The 15,715-nt window shown below is 33.5% G+C and overlaps 1 protein-coding gene across 1 annotated transcript in view; it reads left to right on the forward strand.

The window, feature by feature from the left end:
• The first annotated feature begins 7,479 nt into the window (after window positions 1-7,479).
• The window catches only part of LOC130452921 (neuroglobin-like), an 87,802-nt gene continuing 79,566 nt past the window's right edge, over window positions 7,480-15,715 (forward strand). The window contains exon 1 of the mRNA XM_056792449.1: window positions 7,480-7,644. The gene's annotated coding sequence lies outside the window, so the exon portion shown is untranslated. The remainder of the gene's footprint in view (window positions 7,645-15,715) is intronic.

Raw genomic sequence — 15,715 nt, forward strand, 5'->3', positions numbered from 1 at the left:
ATTGCTCATGTCATGTCACTATTTATAATAATTAACGTTCATTACTTATATAATGTATTTGAATTCGATGGCTAATTTTTATTATTTCGTTTCGTTCACTGTGACTTTGAATTATATACTGACTCATGACTGTTAAACAAGCACGTATTTATATCAGAAACGAATTTCTCGAATAATTCTAGAAATTTGTTCAGAAAAAAAACATATTGGCGTTGTGTTTATAAAAACTTGTACAAATACAACATCAACGGCCTTCCAAAACCTTTGCACCCGGCGCGCCCAGCCAATTTCAGACTCTTCCATCATAACCGAACAGAACCGGCTTCATTGCTCATGTCATGTCACTATTTATAATAATTAACGTTCATTACTTATATAATGTATTTGAATTCGATGGCTAATTTTTATTATTTCGTTTCGTTCACTGTGACTTTGAATTATATACTGACTCATGACTGTTAAACAAGCACGTATTTATATCAGAAACGAATTTCTCGAATAATTCTAGAAATTTGTTCAGAAAAAAAAACATATTGGCGTTGTGTGTATGAAAACTTGTAGAAATACAACATCATCGGCCTTCCAAAACCTTTGCTCCCGGCGCGCCCAGCCAATTTCAGACTCTTCCATCATAACCGAACAGAACCGGCTTCATTGCTCATGTCATGTCACTATTTATAATAATTAACGTTCATTACTTATATAATGTATTTGAATTCGATGGCTAATTTTTATTATTTCGTTTCGTTCACTGTGACTTTGAATTATATACTGACTCATGACTGTTAAACAAGCACGTATTTATATCAGAAACGAATTTCTCGAATAATTCTAGAAATTTGTTCAGAAAAAAAAAACATATTGGCGTTGTGTGTATGAAAACTTGTAGAAATACAACATCATCGGCCTTCCAAAACCTTTGCTCCCGGCGCGCCCACCAAATTTTTGACTCTTCCATCATAACCGAACAGGACCGGCTTCATGGTTCATGTCATGTCACTATTTATAATAATTAACGTTCATTACTTATATAATTTATTGGAATTCGACGGTTAATTTTTATTATTTCGTTTCGTTCACTGTGACTTTGAATTATATACTGACTCATGACTGTTAAACAAGCACGTATTTATATCAGAAACGAATTTCTCGGATAATTCTAGAAATTTGTTCAGAAAAATAAAACATATTGGCGTTGTGTGTATGAAAACTTGTAGAAATACAACATCAACGGCCTTCCAAAACCTTTGCTCCCGGCGCGCCCACCAAATTTTTGACTCTTCCATCATAACCGAACAGGACCGGCTTCATGATTCATGTCATGTCACTATTTATAATAATTAACGTTCATTACTTATATAATTTATTGGAATTCGACGGTTAATTTTTATTATTTCGTTATGTTCACTGTGACTTTGAATTATATACTGACTCATGACTGTTAAACAAGCACGTATTTATATCAGAAACGAATTTCTCGAATAATTCTAGAAATTTGTTCAGAAAAATAAAACATATTGGCGTTGTGTGTATGAAAACTTGTAGAAATACAACATCAACGGCCTTCCAAAACCTCTGCACCCGGCGCGTTCACTAAATTTTAGACTCTTCCATCATAACCGATCAGGACCATGGCTTCACGGATCATGTCGTGGACGAGTTCAATATGTTTCTATGTACTCTTAATAGTTTTTGGAATATTTTTTCAAGTAATGAGACTATCTATATCAAAATTTGTTAAGCTTTGCCTGTAATTTTTGGCAAACAATAAAGGGTCCTTTCTGAAAAGAATAGTAATTAGAATTTCTCAAAATACGAGGGTTGCTACTACTCGAAGTGAGTTGATCAGTATACTGCTGATTTGATTCACCTTTCCGCGTCCACACACTGCTGCCAACGAGATTTTCAGTTTTTATACGTCTTAAGGAACGCCTGGACCTGAATGTTGTTCAGATCCTGCTTCTACCGACTCCTTGAGCGTCGATTTTGTTCTTAGGAATAGAAAAAAGTCTTGTGGAGCCAAGAAGATCCTGGCAGATCGTTCTCCTGTCTTTCGCTCTTCTGATAACACTCGCGGTCACTGTTCGATAAATTAAATAAATAAAAATTTTATTTGGTCCTACCTTTTCTTGTGCCACTTAAAAATAACCGATCTAACTCCGACAGCATCACCGTAGACTGACTCCTAGTCTCTACGCCTTTTATTAAGATCTAACCAAATTTCATCGGGTATCGCTGTTCCATTAAACGCTCCATGATTCTTTATTCCTGTTTCGACAGGGATTCACAGTACAAGCGATCCACACTCTTCAATATCTGGTTACACGCGATCAAAATCTAATTCTAGGTTAGGATCCGCAATCAACTGATAAGTTATCTATCTGTTATTTTCAACTTGTTAATAGTGTTGATTTTTAACATATTTTTGGTTAAAAATATATTATCTGATCTTGTTTTCAAAATATTAAACATTCCGTTCAAATTCAACTATTTACGAGAAAAGAATTAATAAAACCACCTAAATATTTATTTATTATATGTATAATAGGTTTATATAATATAAATATTGTTGATATATTGATATGTGAATGATTGATCGAATTAATAAATGAAATATTTCGGTTATGTATTGATATAAAATGACTATAATTTGATATTTAAGTTATTAAATTGATTAAATTGATGGCGGTTGTTATTCAATATACTGGCGAATGCGACAATCGTGTGTATTATGGCAAGAGCGCAGTTGAAATAAATAATTTAAAATAACCATAATTTTTATTACTCTATCAATAATGAATTAGAAATTTCTGTTTCGTGATTAGTACGCAGTATGAGTTGAAAATGTAACAAAATCGATATACTTTATTATAAAAATTATATATTGCTTCCAGTTATGATTTATCCATCCATTAATTAAAAACAAAAATATGATGTTTAAGGTATTTAAAGGATAGGTTAATGGTCAGCAAAGTGCGGCTCCAGAACTGCATGCGGCTCTTCGACTCCTTAAGTACGATCTGAAACATTGTTTCACTAAAACTTGCCCTTGAACTCTTGTTTAATTAGTACCTAACCTAACATAACCTAACTTCACCTTCATAAGTTTTATTTCAACATTTCTCCATGGAAATTCTCTTATCTTTTACCTCCTAAAGTAAAATCAACACAAAGCACGTTACAGAAGCGTTGAGTCATCTCAATCATCTTCAATGATGATTGTATGTTGTACCACCAGAAAGACGTACACTGCAGATTAGTGTCTTTGCTTATATTATACCATGTCAGTAGCGTTTTATCTTCTTTCTTCTTTTTCGTTTCGTATCCTCATCTTTCAAATCGAGTACTCTAAATATGGATCCGATAGAGCACTAACTACTGATGTGACCTTAATTAACGTCTTCTTAGCGAGTTCCTAAAGCATTACATTACTTTTAAAAACATTATTGTAGGTGATAAAATTAATGGTTTGATGTTTCGTGATTTATCAATCCGCTAAGGGTGGTTTAAGGGCACTGCTTCCGTTTTATGTACAACCAAACAGAGACCACGACACCGCCAATACAGCAGTAACTTCTGTTCTCACATTGAGCCTCCTGTGTTTCTGGAATTCGCAGTATGTATTTGTAATTTGAATATAGAATGTCTCCTCACATAAATGTGAGTTTGATTCTCCCCAACGCGTGGAGAAGTAGTTTCAATTGAGTTTGTATAAAATTGAGGCTGTCCGAAGGAAAAGTAACGTACAAAACTCGATAGAAAGTAACTTTTTCGCATTCAGCTAGCGAACTCTTATGAAGTTTTGAAGTTACTTCTCTTGTTTTATATTGATTCAAGCGAATGAAACAAAGTAGACACAAACTTTGTGAATATAGTTATTAAATCGAATATTTTGTATTTGTAAAGAGTAACGTCGTTGTTTATTTCATCTTTATTATCTTCTATATGTTAATTACGTCACTTGTTTAACTAAACAACGATTCGTTGATATTTCGTAAACATTTGGTGTATGAAAATGTGTCATAGTTCTCAAGAGATCTCCAATAATTAATTTTATAAACTACGACATTTATATTAAAAATTAATAAATTCTCGATCTGAATAATGCCGACCTACTTTCTGTATTTACATCAATTATCTGATTGTCTATCTCCTTGGAGAATTCTTTTTGGTATCAAAAAAGTCCTTGGTGGGAAATAAGTAACATAATATCCTTTCATATCCTTATTTGTGAAAGCTGTAAAATATATTTGTTGACTTGAAATTGATACACTGATGAGTTGAATGCAATTTATACAATGACATATTATTTTCAAATACAGTTTTCTCTAGTATATCGTATTAATATTTTGTAATAAATAAGAAAATAGACATTTCTGTATAACAAACAAAGATTTGTCGTTGTTTTTTAATCGATTAAATGCGTCAAGCAGTGTCAGATCCAGTAGATGGGACGAAACTTCTTCGGAAAATTCTTCGGACATTCCAATATGAAGATTGGAATATTTAATTATTTTCAAAAAGACATGGGCACAGAAATCATAATATATACAAGAATGGACCCAGAAGTGCCTGGCCTGGCATAGAGTTGTTTCAAAAATATCATTATTACAAAGTAAACAATCTAAAAGGAAATGGCTCCCGCCATTCTTTAACCCGGTGATTAGTTTGTTTACTGCCGTTTACTGCGGTATGACAGGGTACTTATAGCAAAAGCTGTTTCATTTCCACGCCACCTCAAACCCTCTGGTGTATTTTTTTCTTCTTAAAAGTGCTCGGGCTTGTGGGGGCTGTTTTACTTTTTTAGGGAGTTATTTTAGTTGCCCGTGAATTACGTCTTTGAATGAATCGAATTCTATGTTGATTTTTTTGTAATATTTTCATTAGAAATGCTCCAAATGATTTTTACTATGTTATATTCTTTGACATATACACATGTTGGATAGCCAATCATCAAGGATATCCGCGTAAACTGTTTCTACTCATTTTAATATCCAAGTGGATGTTTTTTAGTATAAAATTGCCATTTTTTCTAACCAAAACACTCATTTTCACTAAGTCTGATTGTTATTTTCCCCCTCAAATAAACGTAGCTAAGGAAATATTCATATTTTAGCATGAGGCGAAACACCAAAAGGATTACACAACGTCTATCCATTTGTCAATAAGCAGTTACCAAGCGAAATTCACGAATTTCATTGATTCATTTAAACACGAGTTTAAAATCATATAAAGATACGAGGGTAGTGACTTTTTTAATGAAAAATTCTTCTTCAAACTCTATACATTCAATTCTATTTCAAATCTTTTCAAACCATAAAGAAAATAATTTCATTCACCTATTTTTTTGGAGTTTTGCATTACAAAGTAATCGAAAAGAGCCGGATCAGATAAATATGGTGGATGATGTGATAAATCGTGACGCAGTATCAAAATTCTTTTCTTCAGTAAACGCGTTTGATTTTTCTTCAAATATATAAAAAACTTGGGGTAATAGAAAGCGATGAGACGGATTTTGAGATGAATGAAATAAAGACAAATAATAATTTTAGTATTATGAAAAGAAAGGAAATCAAAAAAATCATTCAAATGGTTCAATTACACGAAAAGAGAAGGTGAAAGAGAGAGAGAAAGAGAAAATCTCTTCCTGGAGAATTCTTCAAGTGATTTAAACATGTATAGATATTAAAGCAAGTCTTGCAAGGTTGAGCAGCTATAACCTTGAAAATGAAACATAAAATGCACTTGATTGCAGCTCAGAGCCAAGTTCTAAATACAAGATACCAAAAAATAAGAATGATTAAGCCGGAAACTGATGCCGATTGCAAAATGTTTAGTATCCAAAGGGAAACTATTAGTTATATTCATATGAAAGAAAGTAGATATCCACTGGACGAAGCGGCGAAGCTTCCGGAGAAGAAGTCCTAAATAAATAGTTTAAACCTGAAGCAGTTGTTTCTACTCTACTCATCTTATTAGAACTAACAAGAGAATTCCGACAAATCGCCCTAATTTGGTCCTACGGCATAAAATGATTAGGAAAAGCATATACAAAAATCTAGAGCAAATTTTTGGTAAACTTAAAATTGAAGAGGCACAGATAACTGCACTGTTAAACACTTTGCTTTTATAAATATCATTATTTGAAAGAAAAAATGACTTAGCTTATTTTTCATGAAAGATAGGTTAGGTTAGGTTGGTATTACTATATATTCACCACAATTTGAGAACTTTTATAACTTATTTTTAAGCACTTTCAGCACAGAATGAAGTTTTCATTTTTTATATGTCTATGTCCGCCATTTCTTTAAGACGATCTACGGTATTGTTTTTCATAATATGGCGTCGATTTTCCGTTAAGGCAGGATAGGAGACGAGCGTCTCTTCTTCGTTACACTCTTTGCAATTCGCGAAAATCACGAAGTGGGCGACATCTGTTAATTTCCTTTCAAACTTCAATAGGGATGAACAACAAACCCAGAATAAGACCCAATTGTGTTATCTTCCAAGCAATAGAAAGTGTTATTTACAATTTTAGTCTAAATAATAAAGTAATATACCTGTTTAAAGTAAAACCAACCACACATTTGCACTTACAAAACAATAAAAAGTGGTTTTTACAAATGTCCTTCTGGCTCCAATATATTCCATGATGTTAGAAACGGTTACATCAAATTTCGTGTCATTTTAAGACCGATTCTTTAACGCAACTTTTTGTTCTAACCATACAAACACGTTTAGGAAATAACAAAAATTACATGAATAAAGAAAACACTATCAAAATAGTCAAATTCAGCGCCATTTAGTGACACGTGATTTTATCCGATAGCTTTTCGTATTCAGTATCCATCTTGAAGTCACAACAACATGTCTAATGTCTCCAAAAGTGTTCTGAATTAAATATTTCGTGATTCCTTGTCAAAATCATTCTGGATGACTCTGGTTTTTCTGTAATCACTCACATTTTGCAAGTCTTCATCTTTGTAGTATCCAAGTACCCAGCAAAAGCTTGATTCAATGCCATGAATCCAGGAGAGTCCACGTCAGCTCATCACTCTCAAATTTTGTTGTTTTTAATACTATTGTTTTTAGAGCAGCTTTTTCTGTTGCGTAAATTATCGTTTGAAGGATATTACATCAATTTTTCAGTATGAACTACTTCAGTAAATTCAGTAAAATGAATATCTGTATTCACCATGGACCCCCGTATAAATCGAATAAAATTTTAATAAACGTAGAAATGAGATTAAAAATTTTGATAGACCATATTTGTCGATCACCTGCTTGGTACAAAGGAATGCAAGGTGTGCAGAAACATTCACATTATATTTCGTTAAAAGGGTCATCGTAACAATAACCAAATCAATAATGTACGTGCTTATCCTAAAACCAGCGGAGTTCTCTCCTGCTTGCTGGAATCCTTGAACGCAACACGAAACGCGCATGATCGCCTACAATTCGCTAAAACGCTGAAGTTTCAGTGCTCTTCAGGTTAGCGGGTGAGACGTTTCAGGAATTGAGCTTGCAGCGCGAGTTGCATATCTCTTTTTTGGTTTGAGAGTTTGGGACAAGAACGATAGAAGAGGTGTTCGTGAGTGCTGTTCTGTGTTCATCGTTCCGGTGGATTGTTTTGTTCTTCTTCAGGTATATGATTATATTTGATGTAGTCTCCAGATATTTCGTTTCAAATTCTTTTGTAACAAATATTTACGAATATTTTTCGATTTAACTGAAGAAGTATGTGATTTTATTTAAAAAAAAAACGTTTCAATTCTGCAGAACTTCAAAAGATTTTTATTTTGTAGTAAGAGCTATAAGTTATTTGAAAATTTTAACACGTACATGTAAAAATATGTTGAATAATGTTTTTTTATTACAACTAATCTATAAATATACTTAACAAGCAATAATTTTTCTATTTAAATATTATATACTGAAAAATTTCATCCGACATGGTTTTCTCAGTTTAGTTATAGCTACCACGCTAACAACACGCATTAAGTTCTGGTTTAACTTATTTTCGTGGTTGTAAAGCTGTTCTATATTCATTCTTGCATAATATCTTCTTGATTTGCTATCATTTTTATATCTAGTTTTATTATTAACTCCCCAATACTTTATTTTGAAATAGGCAGTGGCATAACTAGTTCTTTCCATTTTTTCTGAATGCGTTCTTTCCATTACTCAAGATTACGTACTTAGGAGTATTTGCATATAGCAAAATATGATTATTAATGACAAACAGTGGTTTGTTCTGTTACTGACAAAGCAAATGCAGTGGTAGACCAGAGCACCACCTTGTGGTACATCAGTTCTCAATTTTCGTATCTAACTCTTTCACTAAATAGGATTTTAGCAGTAAATTATTGTCAGGAAGACGTGGTTTGAGTCCGTGATCCAAGACTTTATCAAGGACACAGCTGGACATATCTTCTTTCATAAGTGCTTCCTCCAATTGATCAGTTTGATCTAATTCTTTCACTAAATAAGATTTTAGCAGTAGACTATTGTCAGGAAGACGTGGTTTGAGTCCGTGATCTAAGACTTTATCAAGGACACAGCTGGACATATCTTCTTTCATAAGTGCTTCCTCCAATTGATCAGTTTGATCTAATTCTTTCACTAAATAGGATTTTAGCAGTAGACTATTGTCAGGAAGACGTGGTTTGAGTCCGTGATCCCAGACTTTATCAAGGACACAGCTGGACATATCTTCTTTCATAAGCGCTCTCTCCAATTGATCAGTTTGATCTAATTCTTTCACTAAATAGGATTTTAGCAGTAAATTATTGTCAGGAAGACGTGGTTTGATTCCGTCGAGCTAGATTTTATCAAGAACACAGCTGGACATATCTTCTTTCATAAGTGCTTCCTCCAATTGATCAGTTTGATCTAATTCTTTCACTAAATAGGATTTTAGCAGTAGACTATTGTCAGGAAGACGTGGTTTGAGTCCGTGATCCAAGACTTTATCAAGGACACAGCTGGACATATCTTCTTTCATAAGTGCTTCCTCCAATTGATCAGTTTGATCTAATTCTTTCACTAAATAAGATTTTAGCAGTAGACTATTGTCAGGAAGACGTGGTTTGAGTCCGTGATCCAAGACTTTATCAAGGACACAGCTGGACATATCTTCTTTCATAAGTGCTTCCTCCAATTGATCAGTTTGATCTAATTCTTTCACTAAATAGGATTTTAGCAGTAGACTATTGTCAGGAAGACGTGGTTTGAGTCCGTGATCCAAGACTTTATCAAGGACACAGCTGGACATATCTTCTTTCATAAGTGCTTCCTCCAATTGATCAGTTTGATCTAATTCTTTCACTAAATAAGATTTTAGCAGTAGACTATTGTCAGGAAGACGTGGTTTGAGTCCGTGATCCAAGACTTTATCAAGGCTACAGCTGGACATATCTTCTTTCATAAGCGCTCTCTCCAATTGATCAGTTTGATCTAATTCTTTCACTAAATAGGATTTTAGCAGTAAATTATTGTCAGGAAGACGTGGTTTGATTCCGTCGAACTAGATTTTATCAAGAACACAGCTGGACATATCTTCTTTCATAAGTGCTTCCTCCAATTGATCAGTTTGATCTAATTCTTTCACTAAATAGGATTTTAGCAGTAGACTATTGTCAGGAAGACGTGGTTTGAGTCCGTGATTCCAGACTTTATCAAGGCTACAGCTGGACATATCTTCTTTCATAAGCGCTCTCTCCAATTGATCAGTTTGATCTAATTCTTTCACTAAATAGGATTTTAGCAGTAAATTATTGTCAGGAAGACGTGGTTTGATTCCGTCGAGCTAGATTTTATCATGAACACAGCTGGACATATCTTCTTTCATAAGCGCCCTCTCCAATTGATCTGGATGATTTAGCGCGGCATCTTTGTTTCTAAAACCAAAATAAAACAAAAGAATTGAGCACATTTCTTCAGGAGTAGGATGAGTTCTGATACAAATGGTAATAGAAGTATTGGTTTAAATGATGAAATCTAAATTTTTAAATTAATATATGGCTGGTTTTTCCAAGTGTTTACATTTAAAGACGCGATTCCTCATTTAAAACAACCCAAAACTGGCTCTATCCCTATTCTTAACATATATATTCGGAAATTGCAATATCATAAATCAAATCTTAATCATTAAACGTACAAACTAAATCCTTCCTAAAAGGATGCTTTCATTTTCCTTATTAGAGGGATCATCAATCCCAAATATCAGTAATGATTAGTAACCGCTTCTTCATCTGAACTCAAAAATTCTAATTAGAGTATTCAATAACTGAAATTTGTATTTTGGTTCAAAACTAACTATGATCTGTAAGTTAAGCTAATAATTAACAGTGAAATATTCATATTTATACGAATGGTGCAGCTGAAAATTATTGGAAAATTGACTGATATTGTGAAACTTGAACATCAGTAATTTGCATACAATGAATTCAGAATGTGACTACCCCTATTGGTATCAACATAATTGATTTAATATGACAATGCTGGAATGATTTATGGTTTCTAAATAGCCAGCAAATAATCTAATTCTAATAGTACAATTAAGAAGTGGTGTAGTTGAAGTTAGTCGCTTAATTAATTTAATCCTCTTTTACATTCATAATATAGGTCAAAAAAATGGGTTTACTCCAACAAACTAAGATTTTTGTGAAAAAATTTAGCAAAAGATTAGGAGACATTGGCCTTGATGATACCGCTGGCCCTTCTAACTTCTCTGTATGTCATTCTAGGTATTTCAGCGCTTTTCTTTGTTTCCCAAGCTCTTCCAAATGATATTTACCTTGCCAGGTGAACCATTCACAGCTAGTTAGTCATTTCCATGGATTTTTACTTTACTCTTAGATGTTCTACCATATTTTCTATTATATCCATAGTATGGACTAATTCAACAAAGAAATCCCTTATCCCTATTAACAAAATACATTTAGTGGTTACCAATGGAAAATTGATGAAAAGAAAATCGAAAATCAGTTGAAAAGATTTGAAAATACTCGGCCTTGATGGAAGGAAAAAAAACACCAAGGAAAAGGATAAGTAGAGTTTACTTTTTGAAGAGTTTAGTGTCTCAAGAAGGTACCAAGCATTCATCCCTGGATTTATGCGAAGAAGGACCCATTCCCGACAGGTTCTCATCCTTGTTTGTGTCGAAGTTACAGACTCTTTCCTCTCCAGTAGACTCTATGAAAGATTCAGGTCTACTCTTTCTATTAAGAGTTAACCTGTTGGCTCTACAACCTTCTTGGTTACCTGGACGTGGTAATATTTGTGTATGCCTCTTCTTCGACAAGGAAAGACCTAATCCCAGTGGTCTTTAGCTCGAGTTATCGTGTCGGGGGTGTCCTCTTGTGGGTTGACTCTAAAAACGCCATCTCGTGGATCGAATTTTGTCTATCGATATAATCGTTGATTGAGTCGATCGTGGGAACGCGCCTCAAGCGGGCATGAACACGCGAAACAAAATTATTTACGTAAGAAACTGATTCATTCCAGAGTATCTCGCATGCACTGTATACATATAATAATCAATCAATGACATATAAACGTTTATGCTGATGTAATCTAAACGTATAATGCAATCCTCTTTTTCTCCCGGTTCGATTCCGAAAAAATAAATATCTGAGAATAGTTCCGTTAGTAATATGCACCTGGTTTGTATTATTTCACTAGTTAAGATAATTTATGTGTCATTTCGTAGAAATGATGTTAGTGTAACATTTTAAGTAAATGCGATCTTGAATTTGTGTTTTTTATAATACAAAGTTGAAAGGGAATTTTAAGAGAAATAAACGGATTAACACCTACACGCGAATTGCGAAATTGTTGACTATTAATAAATTGAAGGACGGATTCACCAAAATAAAAGTAGAACAGATACTGATTTTCGAGGTATAGAGTACCCAATTCGAATTTCGTTTTCACTCTAACTAGCCTAATTGTTACGGAAAAGTTTACTGGACTGAGATCTGGAGCAAAGCAGGCAACTACTAGATGTAAAATCTCTAGTTTTTTGGTTCTATATGAGTTAGATTAGTGATAACCCATTAGTCTGTGGCCTAGAGAACTAAGACGAAGGAAATGGGTACTATGGAGCTAATAAGTCAAATAAAAATTCCAAATAACTGAGTAGGAAAGACTTGAGAGAGATGCACCCAAACAACGAAAGTTATTTGATATACTGACATCCTAAGATGCTAAAAAGTGTAAAGGCGGCTCTAAAATAAGGACTAGCTTCCCCGTAAGGACACCACAATTTTGTAAGTGAAAACATATTATTTCGATTGATATTTTTAATAGGAAAAGCAACGTGCTGCATGAGAAGCCACTGGTAGCAAACTGCAAGGAAAATTCGGTTAAGTCGGTAAATTTTATGGGAAGAATGAAACTAGAGACGATAATATATATTTAGAGGACAACTATAGATCCGAATAAATCCGCAGCTGAATAGGCTACAAGCTAACATTCAGACACTTCGGTATGCCTTAAATGGACGAATTGTGCTTCAAATTGCTTGTTTACCCACCGAATATACCATATCTGGCCTGCAGTGTATTTTCCTAGCTTCAGGAAAGAGATTTTCACCAGAAGAGGACGTCCATTTTGAGGAGAAAGACGTTGGTAGGGTGAAAAAGGTTAGAGAGAATAAGCGCACCCTACTAGAAAGTTGAATTACTTTTAACGCGGATATTTTAAACAATCTCATGGATAATAATTTCGCAATGCACCAATAGTTATGCAAGTGAGCTTATTCAAATAACAGGTAATGAATAATTAATTTAAATCTATGTATTGAAAGGGCGAGGGAATGAAAAGAATCGTAATGCCCGACTCAAATTGTCAAAAGGCGCCTCCTAGAGGGTCTCGACACGAATCTTGGCGAGCTCTAAGCATCCACACTCTCGATTTATTCGATACTCACATAGTCACCTCCTTCGACTCACATCCGAAACACTGACATGGAATCGAGCGCAATTTCTCACAAAAAAATGTTATTTTTCAACCCTTTTATTTAAAAGTGAGCTTTTGGCTTTCGGAAAAATCTTTATTCGCGCGTCAGGTAGAAGTCTTAAGAATCTTCACACTGCTGCTGCTTCGACTCCTTATTAAAGTTGAGCTCGGAGCTCGAAGGACTCTTCAGTCAAATTGTTTTGGAAAATGTCTCAAACTGAGTTTGGATGGAGGCTGATTGCGGTGATTTGTGTCCATCATTTTCAACAATTAAAAATTGGTCTAAATTGTCGATTTGCGAGAGGTTCCGTGAGGTCACTACTCCCGAAAACACCAAATTAGTGAAAGAAATTATTCTGAGTAACCGGCGCCTAAAACAGAGAAAATTTCAGCACAAAAATTAGTGCAAAGTGGGTGCTACGAATTTTCACCGCAGTGCAAAATGTTGTAGAATGTTGTGAACGATTTTCAGAATTTAGACGCTAGATAGATAGATAGATATCCAAAAGAGATTCCATGGAGTAACATCGGAAAGAAGTAGCCCGTGTCAAAAAACGCAAAGATCATAAAAAGCTCCAAAAAAAAAAAGTTATGACTACAATATTTTTGGACTACGAGGGTATCCTGTATATTGCTCTGAATTATTAAGGCTAAAATTATTGAAAAAAGACAGATAATGCTACACTACTTCACTATTCAAGGCTATTGTACACGAATGAATACACTCCATATACCCCTGATCTGATCCCATCCGCTTTTTTGTTCCAAAAACTGAGGGCCGATAAAACAATTAACAGCAACGATGGATTTAGACAGAATATTTTTATAATGGCTTAGAAACATAGAAAATAATTGCAGTTTTTTATCTTGGACTATGTATTGTTTTTGGTGGGATATCAATTAAAATCAAGGCTTTCCCGAGAATCTCTTTCCGATAAATTTATTCCGACTCAAATAATAATAAACTTATATACCAAAAGTTAATAAAAACAAAAAAATTGTTTACTGTTATTGATATTTCAAGTTTTCTGTAATTAAAGCACGATTTGTTATTTTAAAAACGGTTTCCGATCCAAATCTAACAGAAACTCTTTAAAAATTTTGTGTATTTTGATAAAACTGGAATTTTCCATTGGTTTAGATACAATGCGCTCATAAATTTGATTTTATCCAAATAAACAGTCATTTGGAAAATTCTCAAAATAGATCGGTTATTCAAAGTCTTTTTTTTATAAGAATAACTCGGGTCAACATATCTATCATTTTTTGGGTGCACAATTCGAAACAGATTAATTTTTTATTAGGAACACATAGATTATACAACATAGTTATTACAACAAATTACTAGTACGACAAAAACCGTCATCAAAAATTGTATTTAATGGTTTAAACAATTTAGCTTTAGTTTAAACAATCCAAAGTTAAATATTCAGTACACGAAGATTTGTAGTTCTTTCAAATCCATATCAATTTTATTTTAATGAAGTTAATGTCAGTAGCGAACGATATAATGATGATGATTAGAAACTTTTTCATCACATAATTGATTTAATCCACGTCTAAAGTCATCGCACGAAAATGTCCGTGATTCAATTCAATTTTTTGACAGTATGACATTATCCGTGCGTCCACCATTAAAAATGTCAAATGACAATGTCAGATGACATATTCACATCAGTGTTGCCATATTTCAAAACTTAAGTACCAACTCTCGTAACAATATAGGAAAATATTTGACGAGGAACGTGCAGATTGGTACAATCCGCACTCGCTATGATTTTTGATATCTATCATATCCTTCAGTCTCTTGATATCACGCAGTTACCATTCAAACAAGTTGCTATCTCATTATTTATTTGTGTTTACATGCTTTTCCATAGTCAGTATTAATTTTGTAATGCCCAATAAAACATAAACTGTGCACTTTTTCCCAAAAAAAAACTGATAAAAAGCAAAATCCTATCAACGTTTCTATTAAATTGTTCTCTAAAAATTGAACTAATCGATATTTTATATTGCCTCGTTATTTGTAGTTTTTTTTGAATATTTCGTAAGCGGTGTTGCCATTTTATGCAGAATACGTTTCTCTTTCAGCTCATCAACATCTTATGTTATTTTATTTGGGCAAACAAATAATACATTGTGGTATATTCTTATTCTTAAAACATTTTTCTCAAGACTTAGTTTTTCTTTTTGTCTTTCGACTCTCAAATTTATTCCCCAAATACTTTTTTTGTGATAACAAGTTTTTTTTATCATTTATGTTAACGAAAAAAATCAGTTTTACACCTATGAATTCCAACATTAATAAATTATCTGCCCGAATTTAGATTCCGATGAATTTATTTTTGAAAGTTTGCCAATAATTCACAACCGAATCCTAGCCGTGGCTATCTTTTTGGTAACGGCATCGCTATGTCTGCCGAACCGGAAATAGAGTTTAATACAAACACGCTTTAGATAGATTCAACAAGTAAATCCCTAATTTAACCGGCAAGTTTACAAAACGGATTAATATCCTTCGGGGTCTATGTTCGCACAGATGGATATGTTTCAATCAAAGCTAGAACAATTGGGGAATGAAAGTGAATGAAGTTTTATTGTATCTCTTGAAATCCACAGCACACAATATACTCAAAATACAGTGGCGCACTTCACTAATTTATTCATTTTCCACGTTGACAAATCTTTATTTTAGATAGTGTGGGTTATCTTCATGTAAATTTGGTTTAATTAATCTCTATCTATCGAT

Source organism: Diorhabda sublineata, chromosome 2, assembly GCF_026230105.1.
Source record: "Diorhabda sublineata isolate icDioSubl1.1 chromosome 2, icDioSubl1.1, whole genome shotgun sequence".
Classification (NCBI taxonomy): domain Eukaryota; kingdom Metazoa; phylum Arthropoda; class Insecta; order Coleoptera; family Chrysomelidae; genus Diorhabda; species Diorhabda sublineata.